The sequence below is a fragment of the Aedes albopictus genome, chromosome 2 (genome assembly GCF_035046485.1).
Source record: "Aedes albopictus strain Foshan chromosome 2, AalbF5, whole genome shotgun sequence".
Taxonomy (NCBI): domain Eukaryota; kingdom Metazoa; phylum Arthropoda; class Insecta; order Diptera; family Culicidae; genus Aedes; species Aedes albopictus.
Window position 1 is genome coordinate 449,470,125 of NC_085137.1, and position 13,616 is coordinate 449,483,740.

General features: G+C 38.6%; 2 protein-coding genes across 4 annotated transcripts in view; both read right to left on the minus strand.

The window, feature by feature from the left end:
• The window catches only part of LOC109410021 (uncharacterized), a 309,882-nt gene that overhangs the window by 294,582 nt on the left and 1,684 nt on the right, over window positions 1-13,616 (minus strand). The window lies entirely within an intron of this gene.
• The window catches only part of LOC109410022 (opsin, ultraviolet-sensitive), a 437,133-nt gene that overhangs the window by 177,094 nt on the left and 246,423 nt on the right, over window positions 1-13,616 (minus strand). The gene's annotated exons all lie outside the window — the stretch shown is intronic.

Consider the following 13,616-nt stretch of genomic DNA (forward strand, 5'->3'; position numbering starts at 1 on the left):
TCCGTCGAAAATTCCTTCTGATATTCCGTCGTGGATTCCTCTTGGAATTCCTCCGCAGTTTCTACCTGGAATTCATTTTGTGATTGCTCTAAGAATTCCTTCAGAGACTCCTCCTGGTATTACTTCGGGGGTTCCTCATGGAATTCCTTCGGGGATTCCTCATAGACTTCATTTAGGGATTCCTCCTGGACTTCCTTCGGGGATTCCTCTTGGAATTCCTTCCTAGAATTCATTGAGGAATTTCTCTTGGAAGTCCTGCGAGGATTCCACCTGTACCTCCTTCATGGATTCCTCCTGAAATTCTTTCAGGGATATCCCCTGATATTCTTTTGTGGATTTCTCTTGAAATTCCTTCGAGAATTCCTCCTGGAATTTATTTGATGATTTTTCTTTGAATTCCTTCAGAGATTGCTCCTGGATTTCCTACAGGGGTTCCTCATGGAATTTTTCCAGGAGTCTTCCTGGAATTCTTTCGGTAATTTCTCTTAGAATTTCTTCGGAGATTCCTCTTAGAGTTCCTTCGAGGATTTCTCCTGGAACTCCTTCGGAGATTTCTTCTGGACTTTCTATAGGGATTCCTCTTGGAATTTATTTGATGATTTTTCTTTGAATTCCTTCAGAGATTGCTCCTGGATTTCCTACAGGGGTTCCTCATGGAATTTTTCCAGGAGTCTTCCTGGAATTCTTTCGGTTATTTCTCTTAGAATTCCTTCGGAGCTTCCTCCTAGAGTTCCTTCGAGGATTTCTCCTGGAACTCCTTCGGAGATTTCTTCTGGACTTTCTATAGGGATTCCTCTTGGAATTCCTTCGGGGTATTCTTTTGAAAATCCTTCGGAGATTCCTTCAGAGTTTCCCACTACACAGATGAAAATGAGATTTACACGTCATGTAAACTTCATAATAGTTATGTAAATTTAGTGTTATGAAGGTTTACATGATAAATGATGCAAATTTATGTTCTATGTCATGTAAACTCTCAGAGTCATGCTGAATAACATGACATATAATGGAAGTTTACATGATAATTTATGACTTTTACACGACATGTCATGTGGTTCCGGATCATTTGGCCGAACGCCATTTGGCCGAATGCCATTTGGCCGAATGCCGTTGGGCCGAAAAATGAATGATGAACATATGTGACCATGTCTCTGTTCCTCGCATCAGTATAACTCGAAAGAACAGCCTATGATGCAAAGAAGGAAAAATCTATGACAAAATATTGGCAGATTCAACGCCTATATAGCCAGATTCAACATAGGCTCTGAATCTCTCGATCATAATTCGGCCAAACGGCGTTGGGTCAAACGACCCATTCGGCCAGATGGCATTCGGCCAAATGGCGTTCGGCCAATCGACATTCGGCCAAACGGCATTCGGTCAAATGGCCGGAACCTGTCATGTAAGCTTCTGTGATATCCCACGCTCCAATTATGTGCATCATATGTCACAGAGTGTTACACTCTTTTTTGATCTGTGTAGGATTAATGCAGGGATTTCTCCTGTAATTTCTTCGGGGATTTCTCCTGGAGTTCTTTCAGGAAATCCTGGACTTCCTTCAGGGATTTCTCTTGTACTTGCTTAGGAAATTCCTTCTGGAATTCTTTTGGGGATTCGTCGTGGAATTAATTCAAAGATTCCGCCTAGAATTCCTTCGGAAAGCCCTCCTAGAATTTGTTCGCGGATTCCTCCTGGAATTCCTTCGGAGATTCCTCCTGTAATTCTTTCTGAGATTCCGTTTGGAATTCCTTCGGGGATGCCTCCTAAAGTTCCTTCGGGAATTTTTCCTGAAATTTCTTCAGGGATTCCTCCTAAAATTCCTAGAGAATTTTTTCGAAGATTCCTCCTGGATTTCCTTAGGAGTTTCCTCTTGGAATTCCTTTGGTGATTACTCTTCAAATATCTTCGGAGATTCCTTCTGGAATTCCTTCAGGGATTCTCCTCATGGAATTCCTCCGGGGATTCCTTCTAGAACTCCTTTGAAGAATCCTAGGATTCGATCATCGGTGGAAATTTTTGGAGCAATCTCCGGTGAGAATTCCTGAAGGAATCTCCGGAGGCAATTACTGGTGGAAAATCCTGAAGAAATCTCCGGTGGCAATTCTAAAAGGAGCTCCCGGTGGGAATTACTGGAGGAGTCTCCAAAGGGAATTCAGGAATATAAAATTCTCACTATACAAGTTCACCATTTCATAACTACAAACCTGCAGCAGTTTACCTCGGGGAATTCTAAAGTTTGTCCTTCCAATAATCTCATAGCAAGTTTTCCCAGTACCCATGAATCAAGCAATCCTCCAGCATTTCAGCATCTGTAGAAATCCCCACTCCAACAGCTTCCGAAGGAATCTCCATGAAAAGAAGTTGAAACCTCCTGCAGTTTTTTTTTCGGGACTTCTCAACCATTTCCATCCGAGAATCTTACTTAGAATCCAATCCTGTAACCTGTTCGTAAATATTGCATTGCAATTGTTCGTTCACATTCCATTTTTTTGCGAAGGCTGCTTTGTATTTTCTGTACTGGTAACAATGGTAACATCAGGTGAAAGTTTTTGATTAATCTAGAGCAGTAAACTGAAATTTTCGGTAGCTGTAATGCTGCAAGGGCTGTCGGCAAGTACCGTAAAAAATGAATCACGCCTCACCACGCTCACCACAGCGCAAAAAGCTTGTAGCTGCCACACGTCGTTTTTCTTCAGTGACTCCAACTCACTCGCTACAACGGCATTCATACGTCTCGGTCATCTCGATGGGCAATTTGGCCAAATGTTTCAGGTACATCTGATGACAATGGCACACCATAAGTTGCTCCGTAACCAACAAAATAATCGAGTAACTTACCCGGTAAAAAGCACTCTCGATCGCTGCGCGTCACCAACGTTAGTTGTTCGGACTCGTGGTGTGCTGTATGGAAAGGAAGCGCAGATGTTACCGTACCGTCATTGTTAGTTTCGTTGGACTGTTCCGGTTGAACATCTCCATCATCTCCCACCACCAGCTATGAGTTGTGTGCTTAGCTGGTAATGCAGCCTGGGCACTGTTGTCTTTCTAACTTCAGCTAGATTGAGCAGGTACGATCCGAGCGTCTGTTCACCAAAGAGGTACGGCTCAAACAGCGTTAATTCTGGCATCCAGCGGCTGAGTAAGAAACGCTGCACCACGCCCAGCTAGATCCATGGTGGTAGGCCCATCAGCGTGGTCGTCCCAGTGTTGGTTGAGACGGAAAACAGAACTGGCACGATGGCCCTCCGGCGAGACAGGAGTGTTGGCGTAGGCCCAATAAGCCACCCGTAAAAATCCCCATTGCGAATAACATAGGAGAAAATACAACTCGATGCAATCGGCAAAGACGAAAAAGGGACTACGATTGGGAACTTGGAACATTAAATTGCAAGTCATTTGGTTTCGCAGGATGTTACAGTATAATCTACGCCGAATTACATCCCCGAAACTTCGACATCGTGGCGTTGCAGGAACTTTGTTGGACTGGACAGAAAGTGTGGAAATGCGGACATAGAGTGGCTGCCTTCTACCAAAGCTGTGGCAGCACTAATGAACTGGGAACAGGATTTATTGTGTTGGGCAAGATGTTACAACGTGATTGGGTGGCAGCCGATTAACGCAAGGATGTGCATGTTGAGAGTTAAGGGCCGTTTCTTCAACTACAGCGTCATTAATGACGGTGGAGAAGCGCTGGTGAGAGCACTACCGTCAAATGGGGTAACTTGCAACACTTTTCGACTTTGAAGCAATATCATTGAAAATCTAAACATTTGAAACATCTTGTGAAGCATCGTGCACGCTAATTACCCCGAGTAGAATACTATGCAGCACTTGGTTTACCAAAATACGTTGCCACCTAATCAGGAGGTGCGAAATACATGCTTGTTGCAAGTTTCCCCATCTGTGGGGTAACTTGCAACATAGGACATGAAGCCAAGTTAGCTATCATTAAACAGCACTAACATTATAGTATATAGTCGTATTGTAAATTTTTGATGTTATGCATGAAACATACCATGAAAAGATGTACACTAACCAATTGACATATAATTTTTCATGAAAGGATTGATAGTTATTGCAAGCGAGAGTATATCGTTTAGCAACAGGTCTCACGTCCCTCAAACACAAAATATATATGTGATTCTCGTGACTTAGCACTCATTACAAAATGTCAATAATGATTATTGTCATTTCTTGAAAAGGTAGAGTGAGTCAGCTTCAAGTAGTTTTCAGTTTGAAGTGGTGTTTGACAATTTCAGCTAAATTAACATGATTGAAACACACCTATTCTACTTTGTAAATGTCAAACTTGCTAATTTGGGTATTAAACTGAAATAATTTACTCCATCCATTCAGAATTGATGTTGGTGATTGCTTTACAGTGTTCATAAACAAAAATTGAACTTTTAACATGATGTTGAATGAAACTTCAAAATGTGGTAACAATGTTTAAAGGTCACGTGCAAAAAAAATGTAAAAAATGAATTATCATTTGAAAATAACCGCGTTACGTAATCAATAAATGATCCATTTCGGTTATTTCTGTCAAATATATCGTGAAATGAAGATAAATAATAGAAGGTTTCGTCGAATTCAACTGTTGCAAGTTACCCCACAGTGGTTGTCGAATATAATAATGATTTTTTGCATTACTTAGTCGATAAGTTTATCAAACTTTTATCGTTAAGCTAAGCTTACTATTAGGTACCCTAACTGCAAGCAAGGTCATCAGACTTATCGCACTTACCATAGGAGAGAGGTAAAGCACGATTTTCATACTTGTTTTTATGGCATAAAATGAGCAATCCGTTTTAACAGTGTTGCTAAACCATAAACAAAGAAACAAAGCTAATTTTTATACTAAATCGATCTTTGGATACACATAATCTTTATAACCGAAATAATAGGGCATACTAGTTTTCATTATTATTAGAAAATGCTTCACATTTAGTGTATGTCATTGTGTTGCAAGTTGCACCGCTGTTGCAAGTAACCCCGTTTGACGGTACATTTGGGTCATTACAAAGATTTGAGAGGAGAAAGTATTATCGGAGGAACGGATGGAAGGTATCGTATGACCCATCTACAAAAAGGGCGCAAGTTAGATTGCGGGAACTATCGATGATGATATTGATATTGTCGCTCGCAAATTTGGGACGATGGCGGAAACGTACATTCGACTAAAGAGTGAAGCCAGGGGAATCTCATTAGTCATAAATGTGCGGAAGACAAAGTACATGATGACAAAGGGATCCAGGGAGGAATCACTGCGCCCGCCACCCCGAATTTCTATCGACGGTGATGAAATCGAGGCGGTTGAAGAATTTGTGTACTTGTGCTCACTGGTGACCACCGACAACGACACCAGCAGAGAAATTCAGAGGGGCATTGTGGCAGGAAATCGAGCTTACTTTGGACTCCGCAGAACTCTACGTTCGTACAAAGTTCGCCGTCACGCGAAGCTCTCTATCTACAAAATGCTGATTAGACCGGTAGTCCTATATGGGCACGAAGCATGGACTCTACGTACAGAGGATCAACGCGCCCTTGGAGTTTTCGAACGGAAGGTGTGCGTACCATCTACGGCGGAGTGCAGATGGAAGTGTGGACTTGGAGAGGGTGACCCAAGTAACAATCTTGATTCTATTTGGTTTTAATTGTTTTTATGATAGTTTTACCGGAACATTGCATATTCTAGTTGATCTTATCGGAGTTTCAGCTGAGCACAACTATTCTTCGTCAATATGTGGTTTTGAAAACACCTCCAAGAATACTTGAGGTTCAGTTCATAAAACCATAAACACAACAAGAACTGTTGAACTTGTGGAGCCTCGTAGCCGTGCGGTTAGGGTCACCAAGCTTCTAATCGCACCATGCCATGGGGTGAGGGTTCGATTCCCGCTCCGGGCGATGAAACTTTTCGTGCGAATAGTTTCTTCTCCGTATCCACTGGTGCATGCTCCGTGTGTCCCTTGTCTAGTGTTTAAGTTTCATTCAGTCTGTGCAGCCTCTGGCTAAAGACGGTGTCCGCGTCTTTTTCTTTTTCAACTTATTTTCAGTTTTATAAGGTTTTTGTAGTTATCTTCAATCATCCGTTCTTGATCAAGAGCAACTGTTCTCGCATGAGATCAGTTTGGTACATGAAAAATACAAGAAAAAACTCAAGCATCAGATTTTGATTCTCATCGTTCCATTATTGCTGCCAATCAAGAACACCTACCCGGAAAGCCAACCGCGACGCGGTGCAGTGTCAAGTTCCTCCGGTTGCAGCATCCGAAATAAGGTGGGTGCCTCTAGAGCCGACCTACTGAAGGTGGGTATGGTCATCCAGGACGTCGATTCCCGTGCAATCCGGGTTCCAATCATCGATCTTCAAAATCAACAACTACCTACCTGTTGGAAGGGTTGACCGGAGGAATGATACACTGCACCGCATCAAGGCCGGTTAGCGAAAAAGGTCTGCCTGGTTGGCAACGGTACCGGGCTGATGATTAAATTCATCGGACGAGATTCAAAAAATCCACCGCGGTGCGATAATTTATTGTTTGTTTACAATTTGGCGTACATGATTTATGACGTTCTCGGCGGAGTTTGCATAAACCTACATCAAGAACGTTATAAACCTGAGTTCTCTTGAGTAATACTTCTTACCCTTGCATAAGATGAAATAAATTTAAGACGTTCTTGATGGAGGCCAACCAGGCTGCATTGAGAACCTTATAAATCCTAGTATTCTTGAGTTATGCTTTTAGCTCTGGCATGAGTTGAAAAAAAATTAAGACGATCTTATGGTGATGTTGATTAAAACTATCGATGATGGACCGACCACCGGCCTAGATTTCAATGGAAGCCATGTTGAGAAAACTCATGAGCAATGTTCGCATGACCAGGAATAATATTTTTAAATATTTTATTAGTGCGTTATAATGGAAGCGCGTTGCAATTTTTGGAAGTATCTTGCAACATATATACGATGAATTTTGCTTGGCATTTGGCATCCTTGTTACACCACGGAAATATTTGTAATAAATTAATCCCGATTACAATAATGTGCCATTTTCAATGTGTTTTTAATTTCAATTTAATTCATCAAACTTTCTGTCGACATAAAAGCTGCATCAGCAACAACACTGACAAATTTATTATCGTTTTATCGTGCACTTGAAGAATTCTACAAGGAGAGAGCAATTCGCCTTGAGGACAACTTGGGAAGTACAACAAGTTTTAAGAGAAATTTAAAAACAACTCTCCAAGAGCATCTTAGGATGGGCCTCTTTGGTCTTATGGCGGGTTTATGGTTGAGTTGATGTCGTTTTGCAGAGTAATTTGGTTTATGCATGGTTTTAAAGAACAGTTGTTGAAGAATACTTCAAAAGCATTATAAAATTAATTTTGTTACTTGGGGAATGAACCACGAACTGCATCAGCTGCTGAGAGAACCAACCATCATACACACCGAAAATTGGGAGGCTACGGTGGACGGGTCACGTCATCAGCGCATCGTGTCAGTCCGCAGCGAGCTAGATACCCGAGCAGAGGAGAATAGCAAGTTAATAACTACGAAATCACATAACCTGTTTTTATATCTTGTTTTGTTATTATTAAATTATCAAGGCATAGCTTTTCCATAACAAATTTTGTTGGACAATCTGATATTGTTACAATCAAGCTATTGATATACATTAACTAAATTACATTAAAATAACATGTTTTGTTGAAGTACAAGATTAGTTATTGTTGTACTATTGGTCAACTTGTCAGCAATAGCACAGCAGTAACAAGTTTTGAAATCACAGCAATAATTCGACAATTTTGACTTGTCCCTTTGTGTTGTTCCATTTTTGTATTCAGTTAAGAAGGAAATTTCTAAACGACACCTTTTAAGAATTCCTTAAATAATTTTCGGATAAGCACTTGGAAGTTCTGGAGGAACCTTTCGATAAATCCCTGGAGTAGTCTTCAAGAGAACTCCTAGCGCAATTTTCTTAGGAATTCCGAAGGGAATTCTTCTGAATTAGAATTCTTGGCAGAATCTTTTGAAAAACTCCTGGAGAATCCTTCGGAAAAACTCCTGGTGAAATCCTCAAAGAAATTTTCAAAGAAATCTTAAGATGAACTTCAGGACTAATGATCACAGCAAATTCTGAAGGAATCCTTGAAGGGATTCTATGCAGGATTCTGGAGGAATTTCTAGAGGAGTCTTTGAAAATCCAAGAAAGATTCCGTCGAAGAACTCTCGGAGAAATTTCTGGAAGATTTTTGGAGTCATATATGGAAAAGTTTAAGACCAAACCTGTCGACGAATTTCTGGAAGAATTTTATGACAAAGTCACTTGATAAACATAAAAGATGTTTTTGACGGAATCCTTAGAGAAATAAATAGAAGAATTAAAAAAAAATATTGCAAAAATTTCTGGAAAAAATCCTGTAGGAATAAACAGAGGAAGTTCAGGAGAAATTATAGCAACATTTTTGGAGGAATCCTTGTAGAATCCAGGATGATAATGCGACATAATTCTTGAATCCAGGGAAAAATCGGAGGAATTAAAACAAAGTTTCCAGAAAAATTGTAATAATCTGTACAATATTTTCAATATCCCAAACACTTTCTGCAAAACTGTTGAGCATTCTAGAAATTCTTCAGTTTCTATGCTGAAAAAAAAAAAACAAAAGTCACAAATTGCCATCGACGATCAAACTTTTTCAAGTACATGTGTTGGTTTCAAAACCGTGCTCCGAAAACAATTAAAGCAGCGTTTCTCAAACTATGGGTCGCGACCCACTGGTGGGTCGCGAGCTGATTGTTGGTGGGTCGCGAAGTCTTTATTAACGTATGTCGAATGTTATTGCTAGCCATTTACCAATTGTCAAATATTCCCTTCCTTGGAGAATCTTTTTCTAGAAGAGTTATTTCTAGAATTTCGGTCTCACGTTATTTCTATTAAAAATTTTATATTATATGTCTTGCCTGGAGTATATTGAATATTGAAACTACTGTCTGCATTCTGAAATTGATTCTAAAACTATGAAAACTCATCGGAAGTTTTAAGAAGATGGTAAAATTTTAGATTTTACATGGTTTCTGGAAAAAATGAGTTTGCTTGCAGTTAGCATTTTCGTTTGGGCTTAAGTGCCCCACACAATGCATACGTTTGCGTGTGCGTGACAGTAGTTTGACACATTTCCCATACAAAAAAAAATAAAAATACAAAAAATCAAAAAATTACCGAGAAGAAACCTTACTTTTACCAAACTTCTGTGAAATTCAGATGACTGTCGATAATCTGAACTTTAACGGAACAATGGATTACCCGCTTGGCGCACACCCACAGTTGATCAGCACGAGTAAATCAATTTTATTTTGTATGGTGAAATGCATCTAAACTTGAATTACTTGAAATAGAAAGCTTTTACTAAAAAAATATTTGGTAGGCTTAATAGTAGTCACCATTGTGCACAACCACTACCAAATATTTTTTCGAATAATGTATTCCACTTCGATAAATTTGCCTTTAGATGCTATTCGCCATACAATATTTTTGCGATTTACTTTTAGCGATTTTTCGCGCATAGAAGCTAGCGCCACATTGGTCGATGCGGAGAGTAGGAAAACAGCCGATGCAGTTAATTCATTGCAAAGTGATTTCATTAAAAATGAAAGCAAAATAAGTGTGTAAGAAGGAAACCTTCAAGACTACTCATCTGACAATCCAGCAGTACTATAATTCAAAAACTACTTGATGTTCATCCACTCGCTGTGAATACGTATATTATTTTCAACCGATATTTAATTTTAGAGTAGCTTTTAATTTTCTGATCGCATAACTGTTCCATATGAATAGGAAACCCAGCAAATATGAGACTGATATGCGATCATAGGCAGTGCAGTGCATTTGATATCTGGTTAAATAAATTAAATATAACTTGGACTCTCATCTCAAATTTTGAGGACTAAGAGCTAACTAATGCTGCAAACTTGGGCACCTTTTTTTCTATCTGTATTAACGAGATTTTTAGCCCTAGGCTAGTTCATCTCGGGTCCCACGCTTTACTTCCCTTCCGAAGGAAGAACTCACATATTTGTGAGTATGTCGGTAATGGGATTCGATCCCAGGTCCTCGGCGTGATAGTCACGTGCTCTAACCGTCACACCAGGTCCGCTCCTCTACTTGGGCACCTTAACCTTTCTTAGACTTTTCTAAAAAAAACTAAAAGAGCATCATAAATAAACAAAAAAAAACCTAAGTTTGAGGGCTACGTAACGTAAGTTTATCACAACCTAGTAAAGTGATAAAATGTATTTATATAAAAAGGCAGTCCAAATTTGCAAGAAAAGACTTATTTTATAAATTTTCGTGCTGGTGGGTCGCCAAATTCTTTGAAAATCAAAAGTGGGTCGCAAGCTGAAAAAGTTTGAGAACCCCTGAATTAAAGTAATACAGTTTATAAATTACAGGTGGAAACCGAAGCTCGTCGTATTTGATAATGTAGAAATTACTAAAGTTCGATTATCTTGCGACTTCAAATCTCTTAGAATGAATTAAAAGCTGAATATAGTATTTTTCGATCCTTCGAAAATATTTCTGACGTCAGAGAGATGAACTTCATGTTATTGGCGGGTTTGTGAGACAAAGCAAATAGTTTTACATAATAAGTACACCCGATTCTTTTTTTTGCACGGGTCGTTATTTTGCTTTAACTCAGTCAATTTTGAACCGATTGTCATGAAATTTTGTACACTGATAGTACTAATCGTGCCCACATGTGTACACAATTTTATGAGAATCGGTTGAAAATTGACTGAGTTATAGCAAAAACCAGACCAGTGCAAAAAAAGAATCGGGTTTATAACTTATTCAGTAGCGAGTGATATCATAGCAAATTCTGCTCTCCGATTACTATCAATATCATAATAATATCAATTTTTTTTTTTTTTTTTTTTTTTTTTTGCTAGGTTTCTAGCTGCACTCTGAATAGAGTTGAAACCTCTACACTAGACCCGAAGATAGAAAAGAATACGTAATCTTTCAGAAGCAGTTTGCCAGCCGTACGCGGAAAATGATATCCATTAAGACACTGTTGCAACTGACTCAGAAAGTAACGGTAGAAGATTGGAAAGTATTTAATTGGTCAGTCAGTCAGGATTTGCCTATGTAGTGTTATGGTCACACGGTTTGTGTTTGTCTTCTTGTTTGATTTTGTGGTATGGTTCAATATGTTTTACCTCTCGTTAAATCAGTTGTCGTATGTTTGTTTTTTTTCTCATCGAATCAATCAATCAATATGTTAAAATATAGTCGATCCTGTGTCAAACTGTTTTCTTGATTTCGCTAATCGTTTTCTACTGTGTTCATCTCTTGTGTCCTTAAATTGTCATCGGTCCAAAACCCACAGAAACATGTAACTGAACTTCTGATATTTTCTGTTGTCGTCATAATATCATCTAAGAGATAAACAAAAATACGCCAAGTGTGTCATTGATTGCAATAAAATTTTAAAATAATAGAGATTTCATGTCAACTTTCATCCCGCTACAAATACTATGAAAAATATCCAAAGTCGTTCAATTGTCCTATCGGTCCTACCTAGATAAACTATGTCATTTTCTCAAGCGTAGCCTAGAAATGTCAACCTAGTCATACACAAGTAACGTTGTTCAGTTAATAAAAAGCAGTCAGTTTTTGTCCAAAATGTCACGTCGAACGCATTGACGTCAACAATGCGTTTAAGTGTTCGCACGTTAGCTTCGAATCTATCAGCACAATTAAGTGCTGCAAATCTCCTTCCCACTATTGATTCTTCGGTCGATTTTTATTGCTTTATTTAAAGAAAATATGACCAACTAACATTGCAAAAATTCGAAAAAGCGACTATGACATTAATAAATTACTAATCAAAATCAACCGAGAAACGTGGGAAATAGAGCCCAAACAACATTTTGAAGTCAGCTGGCTGTAAAAGGTTCCAAAACCTGTCACAAATCCTATGATAGTTTTATTAGGATTTTTAACGATCATCAAAACCTTCTCAAATCCTACCGACTTGGAACTATTGTTTGGGAATAGACTCTACTGAGCCCCGGCGGTTCCTCCGTGTTTATCGAGCATGTCTGATGCATATGATCAGCTATACTCCATCTGCAGCAGCCGGTTCGTGCTGAACCGTTGGAGGCGCATTAAAGTGTTAAAAAGGTGATATGTTTCACTAAAGAACACTACATTACAATAATCAAAATGAAACTCCTTCACTTTAATACCGTCAACCCCTGCGAACTTGGCCAGCGAATATCAGGGAATATCATAATATTATTTGTTAAATCATAATATTATTTGTTAAATTTGTTATTGAAATATTTTCCGAATTCACTGTTATTAAGTTGTTATTGAAACTAACAAAACAATGGGTTTCCAGGAACATTTTTTTGTTATGAAATTTGTTATTTTGCCGCTTATGACAGACAAGTTTATAACACAATATATTAAGGTAATAACTTAAAAATAACCGATTTTATTAATCAGTTATTTTAGCTCCTTATGCTGTTGTTATTCCCTTCTGCTCGGGTAGGTCGATCAAGTGGAGGACGATTTGCGGATCCTTCGCAGAGTGCGGAATTGGAGACTTACAGCCATGCCCGAGCAGAAGAAAATAACAACAGCATAATAAACTGTGTTATTTTAGCAAAATAACTGAGTAATGAAATCAGTTATTTTCATGTTATTAACATAACATACTATGTTATAAACATGGCTGTCATAAGCGGCAAAATAACAAAAATCATAACAAAAAATGTTCCTGGAAGTTCAATTCAATAACATGTTTCGTTGTTAGTTTCGATAACAACATAATAATAATGAATTTGGAAAATATTTCAATAACAAATATTGTTATTTTAAAGTTATTGATAACAATCCGAAAGCAAATTTAGTTATGGTATCAAACTAAGTAGTAAAAAAAGTAATAATGATAATAATGTACTATTTGGGCAGGTGGACCTAGTTTGGGCACTCGCCACTAAAACCAATTTTATACCTTATTGGAACACGATGAATTACGTACAGTATCTAACCCTATACAAAAAATCAAATCAATTGGTTTGAAAAAGAGTTAGTTATAGAATCAAGTGCCCAAAATAGGTGCTCCAGCCAAATGGTACAAGACCCTATATGAATGACAAAACAAGCGTTCAAAACATATCAATAATCATTGCTTGTCATCATGGCTTGCTCACAGTGCCCCATCCATAATCTTCATTTGCAAAAAGAGAATCGGGTGTGACTACAAAAGAAATATGGTTCTTAATTCCTTTCACATCATGCCTTTGCATGATTTTGTATACTGTGAAGCAAGTTCAATGACACTGATACATTATGCCCAGGGAGTCGAGAATATTTTCCCGACCAAATCGAACCCGCCGTCTCTGGATTGGCGATCCATAGCCTTAACCACTAGTAGACTGTAGACCCCAAATAGATAAAAGGTGTCTTCGGCAAAGTTGCTCGAAATAGCATTGCCTACAACTTTGCTGAAGAATTCGATCGCTTAGGACTTAGGTTCTATTCCAGATTTGGGTTAACACGAAGACATTTTTTGGAAAAGATACAGTAAACAAATGCAAG